This window comes from Protopterus annectens, chromosome 2.part0 (genome assembly GCF_019279795.1).
Source record: "Protopterus annectens isolate FY-2018-M chromosome 2.part0, PAN1.0, whole genome shotgun sequence".
Taxonomy (NCBI): Eukaryota; Metazoa; Chordata; order Ceratodontiformes; family Protopteridae; genus Protopterus; species Protopterus annectens.
In genome coordinates this window covers 1,350,161,458-1,350,174,204 of record NC_056728.1, presented here as the reverse complement: position 1 = coordinate 1,350,174,204, position 12,747 = coordinate 1,350,161,458, and the positions used below count along the sequence as shown (strand labels likewise).

At 42.9% G+C, this 12,747-nt stretch overlaps 1 protein-coding gene across 1 annotated transcript in view; it reads left to right on the top strand.

Annotated features, from left to right (window-relative positions):
- The window catches only part of EXOSC9 (exosome component 9), a 952,766-nt gene that overhangs the window by 676,039 nt on the left and 263,980 nt on the right, over positions 1–12,747 (top strand). The window lies entirely within an intron of this gene.

Here is a 12,747-nt window from a genome sequence, read left to right as displayed (position 1 = left end):
TTGGTCACAACATTGCAGTATGAGAAGGTGCTACATACCTGAATTGCTTTTTAATCTTTTGTGACAGTATTGAAAGTAAAACTGCTACTTCAGAAGTATTCCTAAATAGTAAAAGTAATGAGGGAGCTCCCTTAAAATAATCTGCAGCCCTCTGAGTGTGTGAAGTCCATAGAACTGTGTCCACCTACTGTAGGCACAAGCTTAATGTACTGGGCTGTCTTCCTAAATGTGCCCTCTTTCTTACTATTACTGTATTACCTTAAACTGTCAAAGCCCCTGTTTTTGTTATTAATGGATTAGCATTCTTGTTTTATTTTTGACCTTGGTGTCCCTGTTCAGTTACGATCTAGTTAGAAAATCAGGTGATAGAGAAAAGGTACCGTACACGGATGCTCACTTAGTAGTGGGCATTATGTACTATGTTGTTCAAGCCAGTGCATGAAGCAATGTAATGCCTGTCCTGAAATTGACTTAGCAGTTAGTATAGTTTATTAGCTTCTGCACGGTATATTTTGTTTACATGGTTTCACATGGTGGCACACTGTTTAGTAGGTAATTTTAAATTGGTGATGTAGTTATGCTCCTGATAACACAACGGTAATGTTACAGATTTGTAGACACCATAAAGAAAAAGCTTTAGGGAAACACTACAGTGAATAAAAAGTTATCAACAGGCAAGAGGCTTGGTTAAGGAGGTATATAAGCTGAGGGTGAGTGGCTTGTTTCCAAGTACAAAGTTGAAAGTAGAAAAATGCTTCAGGAAAGAATTCTAAAGATCAGGGTGCAGGGAAGCGGTCTTTGCCCTCAGGATGTTTGGCAGTAACCTGTATTTTCTAAGAGTGATTTAACAGCACCCATACTTGTATGCTTGCTTGAACCTTATACCAGCCTGTTTTTGTGCTGCCTCTATTCTTTTGCAGTTGGGGAAAAAAGCTACATTGATCTGTGGTAAGAATTAGTATCCAATCTTCCTTGGCTATGGTAGTTTCTGCTTCAAGTGTTAGGAGATTTGAGAATTTATGGAAGGTACCCTGTAGTCATATTGGACAACAACAATATGAAAAATGAAACAACTCTGAACATCCTTTCTATTGAAAAATAAACTCTGGCACCTCTTTCAAAGTCTTCAGGAGGAGTAAAATTAAACACTTGCCAAAATTAGTCATCATAGTTATCAGTAAATCAAGCAACTTAATTCATTACTAAGGCCACATGGCTTAAGTGTATTAAATTTTAAAATACATAAACTTTCCTTTTTTTAATAAAAAATTATTTAAGTTACAGCCGAAAATGAATTTAGTTTTTGTATCCTATAAAACTGAAACCAGTAAATTATTAGATTCACTGGAGTGGCATACTACAGTGTCTTCAGCCAAAGGGCTTACTTCTCTTTTTTCCATAAGTTCACTCTATCCTTTAGTTTTCTCATGTTTTTTTTCAATGTAGACAAATTACAGGAAAATCTGAGAACATAAACAATAGCCACAGAATCACAAGACTACTTGGCTCATTAAGTCAACTTTTATCCCGTTCATGGTTTCAAGCACGTTAATGACAACTTTGCAACAACAATCACCACAAGGGAAAGTTCCTTTATTCAAAGGTTGTACATGGGTAGAATCAAAAGCTGAATACGCAAACTGTGTACCAGCCTGTTACCCAAACTTTTCCAGTTTCTATAAGAAATTTATGGTTACAAAAAACTTTTTCAAAGTGAAATCATGCAATAAAAACTTCCAGTGATGACAAATAGCATCAACAATTTATTTGGACATAACATTATGTTCAGAAACAAAAATAATGGGTCACTTTTTTTTTTCTTCCTATTTGATCATCAACATTGTGACGATAGGAGGTACTGCCAGCCATGCCAGGAGAAATTGGGCAGTGGATTTGTAACATATGCCAACACAGCTGGCTGGAAGTTTGTAAAGAATTGCATATTTGTGTATCAAACTGATTTTTACAGATGCTTGTGTTTAAAAGTGTATTTGTAAAGTTACTTGTATTAAAAATGTATCAACAGTGTGCCCTGCTGGAAAGAAAAGAAATGTATGTGCATTATTGCAACTGAAATGTATATTTCAACAGAGGATACTGGCAGAGCAGAGGTTAATCGCAATCCAGCTGCAACAAACTTAAAAAATACATCTGAAATTAACTTACTGTGGGTTAAGCCGTAAAGATGTTATCCCACAGTTTTGAATGGAGCCAGAGGCACAGTGTGGTTGTGGCTCCTACAGGTGCTCTCAGGATTCTGCATATCCTGTCTTGTATCTGACAGCAAGGACCACTCGCCCATCTTGCTTTGCTTTGTTCAGTACATAGGAAAGTAATTCTTGTAGTCAATCAGGAATAGATAGCGAGACTAGCTTAAATATTGATCTGAAGTACTTAACTTAATTTTATCTTCAGCCTGTGGGTATTTCAGATCCATATCAGATCCGAGCCGGCAACTTTACAAGCATCTGCTCCGAGCTCCAAGCTCCTCCCCCTTACCTACAGCACACCATCTACTGCCTTCCCTCAGATCTCATTTGCTGCTTCGTGCATCAGCATTGTGATCTCCGCAGCTCTGAGTTTTCAGTGGTACTGTAAGTGCTTTTTGGGGTTGTTTCTAGTGAGTTTTCTCAGTTTCCCTTTTCCTTCCCCTAAGCTAGTTCGTCATTTTTTTTTTTTTGTCAAAAAAAAGTATGTATATATGTGTATGTATGTATGTGTATATATATATATATATATATATATATATATATATATATATCGTGAGATAGTTTTGTGTAGACCCTTCCCTTCCTTAGTGTGTGCGTGGTCAGGTAGTTCGTTTGGGTGGAGTGTGTTTTCTTGTTGCTTTATTGGTACACTTGGCTCAGACTGTCAGGTTTGCGAACTCCTTCAAGGCATCTTTTACAAATGCTCCCTTTGATGGTTCTTCTCTCTTTGTGAAGACTGTCTATAACACTCTTGTCCAGAGTGAGAAAGATGGGAAGACTTGTCTGCTGTCGGAATCCGCTTCTCTAGCCCTCAAAGATCCTTTTCCCGGAATCAGAGAGGGCAAAAGAAGATGTGGTTCCGGAAATCGCAGTTTTCCCGGGACTCTCCGGACAACTCGTCCCCTAGAGGCAGGGAGGGCATGACAGACGCCGGCCCAGGGGCAGGGGGGGGGGTCCAAGGAACTTTGGGTCTTAGGTAGCCCTTCTCGGACAGGCCCGCGCAGCAGCCCTGAGGGGTTGCCCGACTGCCCTACTTTGGAGGCAGTTGGGGGAAGATTATCACTGTACCCAATGGCATGAGAGTCCATGACTGCAGATCATTGGGTGCTTCAAATAATATCCAGAGGTTACACCATCCCGTTTGTTGCCCCTCCAATCCAACCAAAGCACCTCCCAGATGTTCCACCTGTTCAGAGGGAGACGGCAGCACTAGAGGTTTCCAAGCTGCTTCAGAAACGAGCCATCAAACCGGTCCCCACCACCGATTAGTCCGGGTCAGGCATTTACTCCAGATTCTTTTTAGTGCCAAAAAAGACTGGGTACCTCAGACCCATTTTGGACCGGTCAGCCTTAAACCTGGCTGTCTCCAAACAGAAATTCTGCATGGTCACCCTACAGTCTATTCTATCTTCTCTTCGTGAATGCAACTGGGTGTGCTCTATAGATCTCCAGGATGCTTACTACCATATCGAGATACACAGAAGCTCCTGGAGATTCCTTCGCTTCCGGCTGGGAGCCAGTCATTTCCAATTCCAATTCCAAGCCCTACCCTTCAGTCTCACCACAACCCCAGGGTGTCCACCAAGGTAATGTTAGTCATAGAGGCTCACCTGAGGCTTCAGGGCATTCAGGTATTCTCTTACCTAGATGATTGGCTCCTCGCTGCTTCCACCAAGCGTCTTCTTTGCCAAGCCAGAGACTTCTTCCTACATCTTGCAGCCCTGTTACGGATTATGGTCAGTGTTCCCACGTCATACTTGCATACTTACTTACACTCTTGAATCTGGTACAGATCTTGGACTTTATCGGGGCAGGACTGGACACCCTCAATTGAGTCTTCCTAATTCCAGACAGGGTCCAGAGTCTGAGGGCTCATGTATCACTGATTCTTGGCCCCAGGTTACCGAAGGTGGCGGATGTTCTCAGAGCCTTGTGCTCTATGGCTGCCTCAATTTCTATCCTCCCCTGCATGCATCTTCACATGCGTGCTCTATAATGGACTCTAGCCGTACAGTCGTCTTGGCTGGATCTCCCTATGGAATACCCAATTCACATCAGCAAAGCCTGCAGGGCTTCACTTCTTTGGTGGGGTACAATCTCTGGAGATTGTAGAGGGACACCCATTTGTTCCTTCACAGCCCCAAGCCACAGTGACCATGGACACCTCCCAGCTCGGGTGGGAGGGCATTATCTGGGGAGAACGGTCCAAGGCATGTGGTCCCAGATTGAGACCAGATTGCACATCAATGTACTGGAGATGAGAGCAGTGCTTTTAGCATTGCAGGCATTCCATACTGTTCTTCCTCTGAGAACTATTGCAGTTCAGTCAGACAATATGTCTGTTGTCTGGTACATCAACAACAATGAGGAACCAGATCTTACCCTCTGTGTCGAGAGGCCATGAGAGTTTGAGAGTGGGCGATATCCACCAGTCAGTTCCTGATTGCAGCACACATCCCGGGACGCTCCAGCATTTTGAAGGACAAGTGGTCTCCGAAACAGTCGGTAGTGGAGGAGGTCTTCCTTGCATGGGGACAGCCTTGCTGCGATCTCTTCGCATCTCCTTCCAATGCAAAGTGCAGCGAGTTCTCCGCTCTGATTCCTTCACCAGCGGACCCCCGCAGACATGCTGTAGTCCATGTTTGGCCTCCCGGGCTTCTGTATACTTAGCCCCCATTTCCACTCATTCCGAAGTTTCTTCAGAAGGCCTGCCGACTGGGGTACAAGGTGATCCTCCATTGCCCCATTCTGGCCTCGTCAGGTTAGGTTCCCCTTCCTCTGGTCTCATGTTCTAGCTTCTCCTTGGATTCTAGATCCCTGCCCGGATGTAATTTCTCATCCTTCGGGCACCAGTCCACCCAACCTGGACAGCCTCAAGCTGACCGCTTGGTTGCTCCAGTTCCCTTAATTGCCAGGACTCAGTCTTTCGTCTTCAGTGAAAACTATTCTAGTGGCGGCTCATAAGTCTTCCACTAGGAAGATTTACCGCAGTAAATGGAAATGATTTAATATTTGGGCATCTCGGAGAAAGCTGGATTCTTTTTTGGCCCCTGTGTCTGCAGTACTGGATTTCTTAGCCAATAGTTTTCAACAAGGGGCCAGTTCTTCCACTGTGAAAGTGCAACTGGCAGCTATTTCAAATTTTCATGTAGGTGAGAACATGAGTGCCCTGGCCTCTTCTAGATTGTGTAAGGGTTTTCTCAAAGGCACTTTTCTTTTGCATCCTCCAGTTAAGAACCCTGTTCCTCCTTGGGACCTTACTTTGGTTCTTCAGTCATAGGTTCATAGGTAGGTACCGGGCTATCTGCCCGAAGGCATATATTAGCCCAGCCATGTTGTGCGGTATTCACCGCCCCTTTGGTTAGTTCCCTAGGCCCTTGATCTTGCAGCTAGTACCCTTGGCCCCTGTCTAGTAGAGCTGTTGGTATGCTCCCTGGTGTGAACTTTCTGTTACCCATCCACTCGTCAAGGTTCCTCTTGAAGAGTGATAGTGAGGTGCGCTGTCTTAATGTAGATCGGGACCTTGTTCCATAGCAAGGGAAGTCTTTGTGAAGGGAATCTATCCCTCCAGCATGTTCGTTTCATTGTTGTGCTGAGATTTATATCCCTAGAGTGTGTAGCTAGAGTAGATTTGGTTTTGCTAAGATGGAGCATGTTCAGCAGTTCTGGGTTGGACATGGCTCTGTATGTTCGACAGAGATCGCCTCTGAGAAGGCGGTATGCAACAGAGAAAAGCCTTAGTTTTTTTCAATCGTGCTGCATAGGGCAACTGTTTGAGGCCATTAGTCCTCTTAGTGAGGTACTCTGTGGTCTCTCCAGCTGCTGGAAATGCCTAGCCAGGTACATTACAATTGGTGCATTGTACTCAATAATGGATCTGATGAGGGAAGAGTAGAGGGGCACCACTACATCCTTAGATCTTGATGCGAACCCTTTCGTGATCAGATGGGTCACATAGAAGGATTTTCTAACCACCTTGGCAACATGGTTTGCAAAGGAAAGCTGACTATCTACTTGGGTCCCTAGATCCCTTATTACTTCAGATTTCAGGGGGTTACCTCCTATGTGGTAGTTTGTGGGTACTCTGTTTTTTCCAAAGGGATTACTACTCATTTTTTAGCATTTAGCTTGAGACCATGGCTTTGACACCATGCATCAGTCTCATTAAGGCCCTTCTGGAGGATATCCATGTTGGCCGGAGACTCTATTATAGCACCCAGTTTGCAGTCGTCCGCAAACTTGGTCAGCCACAGCCCTTCAGTGCTTGCCTGTACTTCTGAGAAGTATATGCCAAGCAGGAGGGGCCCCAGGACAGAGCCCCGAGGCACACCGATCGTTACTGGTCTGGATTCGGACATAGATCCCGCTACTCTTACTTTGTGGGATCTGTCTGAGAACCAGTTTGTGATCCATCTTGTGACGTAAGGGTTTATGCCCAGGTTGGCGAGTTTATCAATAATACCCGAATGGGGAATGGTGTCAAATGCTTTAGCAAGGTCAAGGTAAGCCATGTGTATCTCCTTTCCCTTATCTATAGCCTGAGTAACTGTCTCAAGGAAGTCCACCAGATTCAGGAGGCATGATCTGCCCTTGACGAAGCCGAACTGTGTGGGGTCAAGTGTTTGGAGGTTCCCAATCTCCTCTCCATTTATAAGTTCCATAATAATTCGCTCCATTACCTTACAGATCAGACTGGTCAGGCTTATTGGTCGGTAGTTCCCAGGGTCGGTTGTGGGCCCACTCTTGTGCAGCGGAACCACCGTTGCTGTGCACCATTCTATGGGCATGTATCCTGTCGAGAGGCTGAGACTGAACAGAGTATTCAGATGTGGGGTTAATTCATTTTGGAGCTCACGTATGACACTGCCCAGGACACCATCTGGTCCCATGGAGGCAGTGTTTTTAGCTTTAGCTAGAGCCTTATTAAACAATGTATCAGTAATAATTGGAGTTATACAATCCCCTGGAATAGTAATAGGCCCTGTAGGTGGTGAGGTGGGGGGGGGGTGGATTTGCACTGAACCTGTCCGCCAAGAAGTTGGCAATGTCAGTGGGGTCCGTGTATTTTGTTCCATTTTGTACTAGCTCAGAACAGACCTGAGTGTTGCCATTTAGGTTTTTGATGTAACCATAGAAGGCCTTATTATTATCCTTGGCAACTTTCTTTTCAAAATTTAGTTGACTTGATAAGGGCCCTCAATTTCTTACTAATGCTGATCAGGGATGATTTTTCTACTTGAGATTTGGCCTTTTTTTGTATAAGTCTCCTCTTTTTATTGTATAGTTTGCTTATGGCCGGGGTCCACCAGACTGGTTTCTTCTTGCTTGAGGAAGGAGTCTTGGTTTTATTTGGGATAGCATGGTCCATGCAATCCTGAAGATGTATATAAAGTGCCTTGGTGTAGGATTCTGCATCCTGGATATCATTATCCTTCTGCAAGGGAATAGTGAAGCTTTCCACTTCTGACGCAAGTAGTTTGAAGTTTGCTTTGGAAATATTTTTTACAATGGTTTCTTTGACTGGGGGAGGTGGATGGGTGAGGATGTCCAGGGTTATCAGTTTGTGGTCTAATCTGACCAGAGAGGGAGTGATAGCGGGTGTGGTACAATGGGCGTCCATATTTGTGATGCCTAAATCCAGTGTGTTGTCCCCTCTAGTGGGAGAACATACCAGTTGTTCAAGGGCATTTGAATTTATAAATTCTATGAATCGCTGGGCATAGGAGTTAGAACTTTGGTAGTTTGCCCAGTCTATACCAGGGTAGTTGAAATCACCCAAAATTATGGTGTAGGGTAGGACCTTTATATTTTCCAATGCCTCAAGGAATGTTTAGTGAGCATCTTGGGACATGGTGGGCAATCTATAACAGGATACGACTTGAAATGTGGTTTTGCCTGCTTATAGTTGCGCATAGATGTTCTCTGGGGCATCATGCTGCGCCACTAACCTGGAGATGTGGATATCCTTGATGAATATGGATACACCTCCGCCCTTTATACTGCGATCTGGTAACGGAGGCCGGAAGGTATGATATGAATTGTAACTTGGGGAGTGCTGGGGTGCTCTCTGGAGCCTTGAACCAGGTTTCCGTCACTGCACAAACATGGATTTCCTCCATACTGAGGAGTGCCTCGAGTGCATGCATTTTGAGGTTGAGACTTCTGGCGTTGAGTAGCATTACCCTTAGTTTTTAGTTACCTGTGCTGGTTACGGTGGTTGGTTTGTCCTTTGAGCCTTGCCTAAAAAAAGGCACTAAGTGGACGGCAAGAGCCTTGGCCAGTATTAGAAAGCCTAGGGGGTGACAGGTACAAACTATCTCTGGTGAAACAGCAAGGCTTGTCTATCATATCATCCCAGGCAGACAGACACTGGATCCCCTTAGAATGACACCAGAAGCTTAGCCAATTGTTCATTTTGTCTTTGTATTGTGGCATCATTCTAGGTGAAGGTAGTATGCTACTCAAGGTCAGGGTCATACCAGCTTGGGCTACATGATCAGAGAGCTCCTCAATATCTCCTTCCATGTAGTCCAGGGAGGTACGTCTTAGATCATTCACAACAACATGTACAAATGACAGCGTCATACTTGTACTTGTTCTGGAGTGACCCAAGTGCCTATATTATGTGACGGATCCTAGCACCCGACAGGCAGCACAGTAACCTTCTGCTTGTTCAGCCTGGTGAGTGGAACATCTGTGTGTCTTACTGTAGAGTCTCCTATTACTAGCATGGTGGGTATGGTGTTTTGCCTTAGGGGCTGTCGTGAGGCACACTGCTGAGGTGAATTATGTGTTTTCTGGCTTGTGTTTGGAGGTGCAGGTTGCGTGCTTGTCTGCTTTGGAGGGCCCGGTTTCTTTTTCAGATTGGTACCTAGTGCCTCCGAATAGGTTTTTGTGTATTTATGTGTATGTTTTGCCGGTGCTTGTTTTGTAGATCCATGTGTGACTGGTGTTGTGATGCTGGTGTGTCTCTTCTCCTCTTGACTGTCTGTTACAGTCATGGGTTGAGAGTGATTAGCCTCCAGTCCAGCTGTGTATTTGCATCTCTCACAATTGTTTGTGTCTAGAGGTAAGAGGGAGAGGGTTGTCTGTATACATGAATGAGGCAGTTGTGACATTGCCTCAGGGTGCCCAATTCCACCAGATGAACTGGCAAGTACACCTGAAGCTGACCTCTGGACATGCTTGGAAAAGTAAATTTCACTTGTTTTGCGGACAGTCGAGGGTCATATGCTGTATTATAATAGTGCTGTCTAGGAGATTTGGAAAATAATAGTGCTGTCTAGGAGATTTGGACAAGTGCTGATTTGGGTTATGCAGGTGCTGCAATAAGAGCAGTTGATCTGAAGCGCTTGAGTTGAGGCTTGCCTAGTTCTAAGGGAAAATTTGCAGCACAGACTTTGTGGAGCCAGGAATAGTATACCCCAGCTAACCGGCACTGCCCGACACTGCTGTGTCCGCAAGACCGCACAAAAGCAGAGTTGCAGGGTTTTAAGAGAGAGAGAGAGATCAAGGAGTTTGGAAATTACCCAAAATGGCCAATAAAACTACAGTTTCTAGGCAGTAACCACTGCTACAGGGACAGGCAGAGGCTGCTCAGTGTTTATCACTGCCACTGGTGAACACAGAGACTTCCTTTTAGCCCAAGTAAGCACTGGCCTCCAAGAAACTTACAAACAGTTCAGAACAGCAACTCTGTAACTGAACTTTTTTTAAAATTATAGAAAGTGGGAAAATAGCAAGATTTATTTTTTGTTTTTTTGTTTAAGGATAGCAGAGACACACAAGTAGCAAACTAGTCAGAACAGTGCAATAAATGACCCCAACACGTGTGTGCTAGGTCAGAGGCAGGTAAAATGCAATTTTAAGAAAAAAACGATTTTAAATTAAGTGCAACGCAACAAAATGCAATAAACAGGCTCTAGGTATGTTCTAAATACTGTTTCTAACACAGATATCAACTTTTGCAAGCAAGAAAATGCCGAAAAGTAGGCGGCAATGCAGTTTTTCGAAGAAATAAATCAAAAGAAAATACTTAATCACAAAAGTGGCTCCTTCCTTCTCTCAGCATTTTCTCCTCTTGGTGGGTGCTTAGTTGCTACACCCTTTGAACCTGCAGCTTCAGCAGATTTAAAGTTTCTGTCCTGGAAGACAGCCTTCCTAGTGGCTATTACTTCGGCTAGGGGGGGTTCTGAACTTCAGGCATTTTCTGCCGTGCCCCTTACTTGATTTTCCATAAGGACAGGGTTTCTGAATCAAACATCAATCAAACAATTAACCTGCCTGTTTTCTTCCCAAATTTTCAGAGCAAAGGTGAATATAAACTGCATTTGCTAGATGTTCATAGACTACTTAGTTTTAATTTACAACAAAGCCCCTCTATAAGTCTGATCAGTTATCTGTGTCCTTTTCTAAGCCCTTTTTGGGTAAGGCCATCTCCAAAGTTTCTGTAGCTAGATGGATTACGCTATGTATTTTGCAGATTTGCAAAGACAAAGGTTTGTCTCCACCTGGTCCAATTTAAAGTTAATTCTACCAGATCTATGGCTACGTCTGCTGCTTTATGGTCCAGGGTGTCATTGCATGACATTTGTGCGGCAGCAACTTGGACTAAGTCACATACTTTCATTTATCATAAGTTGGATTTAATCTCCAGAGGGAGAGCATCCTTTGGCTCTGCGGTGCTCAGGAATATCCTTCCATGAGGGCCTCCCAAGGGCATGAGTAGTTGGGGACTCTGTCCCACAGGTTGAAGATAAAATGAAGTTAACTACTTAAGATAAAGAAGTACTCACCATAACGTTCCATCTGAGTAGGTGTACTTCATTTTTCTGCAACCGTCCCACCCTCCTTTCTCCGAACCTTCTCATGTTATGATCATGTATGGTTTTTCTAGTTAGAGTTGCTGTAGTTTGGTTTGCAGCAAACTCAATCGGGGGGAAGGCAGTAGATGGTGGTGTGTTATGGGTAAGGGGGAGGAGCTCGGAACAGATGCTTGTAAAGTTGCCAGCTCGGATCCGATATGGATCCGAATACCCACAAGTTGCAGAAAAATGAAGTATAACTACTCAGGTGGAACGTTACGGTGAGTACATAACTTCTTTTTTTTCTGCAACTATGTGAGACTTTTCATCGGTGGTGTTTTTAATATTCCCTGTGACTGAAACTTTTCTGTTTATTATAAATAGATATTTGGTCTTTAATTTGTTTTTTTATTATTTATGATTAAATAATTTAAATCCTTCAATCAGGCTGGTCCTTTTTAGAAAGTTTTGAGAGTGTTTGCATATATTTATTTGGTGATCACTCTAGCCACTCCTGAAGGTCTTGCTGTTTGGTCAATATTACCATTTGTATTAGTATTAGTTTCACTCAGTATAATTGGGATCCCTTGTAAGAGCCTTAAAGAAGCTGGCAGGGATTCTGGTGGCTGTGATAACTACCTTATAGTCTGAAAGCGGTAACCACGTAGAAAATATGCCGCCAACTCCGTTTAAAGGGTTAAATGTTTATTCCATCACAATTCGATAACAGCATAAAACCATGAACGCCTTTGTTAAAAATGTGCAAAAAACACCGCGTTTTCGTCTATTACTATGACTTCTTTAGATGACCAGTATATTCCAACCATCAATTCATTTATATGCATTCAATTAATTAGCTCTCCAATAGCAACCTTCTAGTAATTAATTAATTAATTAATTAAATAAATAAATAATTAAAATCTTGATGTTAATTTAACAAAGGAAAAATACTTTACCACCCTAGCTAAAAACATGAATTATTATATCAACTGCAAAGTTGTGTATTTATAACTATAGGCAACCATGTCAAAGTTAAAATTAAAAAGTTGAACAATGTTATAAAAGTTTAAAATAGATATATAAAACAATGAATAAACTGTATGTTAAAATCATTGTATGAACCTATTTAAATTAATGAATCAAGAGTGCCCTCTGGTGGCCAAACTAAATTATTTCACCTTATTGCTATAATTTGGCTGATCTAAGTTTTAGCAATGGGTCATATAGACTATGTATCTAGGATGCATGAGATTTTGAAGGACACTAACACATACCATAGAGTTTCAAAAAATGAAATAAACAGAGCCTACACTGGTGTTGATTTATACTTAATGGGTGCTTTATATCAAGGTGTCTTAGATGAGAATGAAGTACAATTTTTGACAGTCCCCCACCCAATCACACCTGTAATTTTTGGGATTCCCAAAATCCACAAAAATGTCAACAACCCACCCTTTAGAGACCCATTGTGGCGGCCAGGGGTTCTAAGACTGAACCTTTGGTGGCATTTGTGGATTTTGGGTCCAAATGTGTGGTCAATGGAATTGAGCATATTCTGAAGGATTCATGGCACTGTTAGGAACGCTTGAGACATACCAACAGTGCCACTCAATATTCCTTTCTCATCATTGATGTGGTGAATTTATTTACAGTTATTCCCCATGATGAGGGATTAAATTGGTTCAGAGAATCCTTGCTCACATGTGATAGGATAGATAGAAAAAAGATTGACC